The sequence below is a fragment of the Cynoglossus semilaevis genome, chromosome 5 (genome assembly GCF_000523025.1).
Source record: "Cynoglossus semilaevis isolate Cse_v1.0 chromosome 5, Cse_v1.0, whole genome shotgun sequence".
NCBI lineage: Eukaryota > Metazoa > Chordata > Actinopteri > Pleuronectiformes > Cynoglossidae > Cynoglossus > Cynoglossus semilaevis.
In genome coordinates this window covers 6,855,206-6,856,940 of record NC_024311.1, presented here as the reverse complement: position 1 = coordinate 6,856,940, position 1,735 = coordinate 6,855,206, and the positions used below count along the sequence as shown (strand labels likewise).

Below are 1,735 nucleotides of genomic sequence, written 5' to 3'. Positions count from 1 at the left end.
ACAAACCTGGTTCATTTCAAAAGCAACACAAAGAGATTTCTATCAGTCATTAGCTTAGCTTTCTAACTGCTGCCGCCGCCGCCGCGGTGAGTCATGACGAAAACCGACTACGACGACCTTGGCGTTGAAAAGATTCAACACTCGGTTACAAAAATGGAACACGGTTGTATTTTACTGTGACTACAGAGAAGAGTCGGATACAGGAGTATGAGTTCATGTTTTCTTTTTACGCAGATGACACCCAATCATTTATTTGGAGCTGCCTGAAGAGAGCGAGGCTGGTTACAAAAAAACAAAAAACAATGGGAGCAAAAAATAACATAACAACAGAGTGTGTGTGTGTGTGTGTGTTGGGGGGAGGGGGCAGTGCTAGTGTCACTGAAAAAGAAAGCCAGACCGTGTGAACAAAGTGGCATCTTGGCATGGACGTAGGTGTGTGTAGAGGTTAAATAGGAACAAGGCAGTGGTGATGGGGCTGTGAAAGGGTCTGTCCAGACACGACTCAAAGTGAGGGGTCTTTTCTGGGAGTGGGGCAGCGCCTGCTGACACAGACAGACTGTCTGTCTCTGCTGAGCTCAGAACTTCAGGGACACATCGGGACTCAGCTGCTAGACGGCAGTCCGTCCTCAAAGAGGCAGTGAAGGAGAAGCCATTATACCCCCACCCCAGCACACCCCGCCTGCCCCCACCCTCCACAGCCAGGACCCTTCATCTAGAGCCCATTCAGACAATACACACTTAGACTTTCAGACCCCACTCCTTTAGGCCTTTATGGGTTCCAAAAACTAATGTTTGCTTTTGCTTTCTCTCATCACACTGGGTTTACAGGAAAATCATTCTTTATATTTTGTTTTTTTCGAATGAATTTAAGTTTCAAGAAAACAAACCACATGGAAAATCTATGATATTATAATTCATTTATTGATTAAATATAAAATAATAACAATTGAATTTAATGTTTAGTTCATTGTTGTTTATTTGGCAGATTGATACATCAAACATTTGTAATAATAATAATTTTGTCTTTATTTATCCCATATTTGGGAATGTGTTGTGTTAGCAGCAGATGTGCTGCCCCCCTCCTCCTGCAGGCGTCAACGATGTGGCTCTTCTGGGAATCAAACCCAAGACTCTCTGAGGCTAGCATGCTAACTGCTACACTATGGAACCCACCTTAAAAGTGTTGCCCCGTGTGAGGCTCGAACTCACGACCTTCAGATTATGAGACTGACGCGCTGCCTACTGCGCCAACGAGGCCCTGGTGTCCTGACCTGAGCTGTGTCATGATCAAGGTTCTGAAATCTTTTTTTTTTTACCACCTCTTCTGTAACATCATAAAAATGTTTGTGGATTAATTACCTAATTACCTTTATATATAAGGTCAAAGGTGACACCCTAATCAAATTAACTAATTTGTGAAATTTATTGAAGTAAAAATGTTAGCGACTTTTAACGCACAGGCCGTTTATCTAATAACGCCAGAGTCAGTCCACGTCCTCGCTCTTAATTTGCATGTTTTCGTTGACATAAATTTGTTTCACCAACACTTAAAACATTTGATAACAGGTGTGGTTAGTTGGATTAATCATGATTAATGGTAGTAATTCACACAGCTGCTTCGTGACTAATCAGATTCAGTTCCTGGAGTGAGCTGCCAACAGGAAGCTGATTGTCATTGTTTGTTTTATTGCAGAAAAGTCGTAGTGTTTCAGGAAATCAGATCTAATTTCAGATC

General features: G+C 42.2%; 1 non-coding gene across 1 annotated transcript; it reads right to left on the bottom strand.

The window, feature by feature from the left end:
- Nucleotides 1–1,184: 1,184 nt before the first annotated feature.
- Nucleotides 1,185–1,257, bottom strand: trnam-cau (transfer RNA methionine (anticodon CAU)). The gene has a single exon. It is a non-coding gene; the product is annotated as a tRNA-Met (tRNA).
- Between the last annotated feature and the right edge of the window lie 478 nt (nt 1,258–1,735).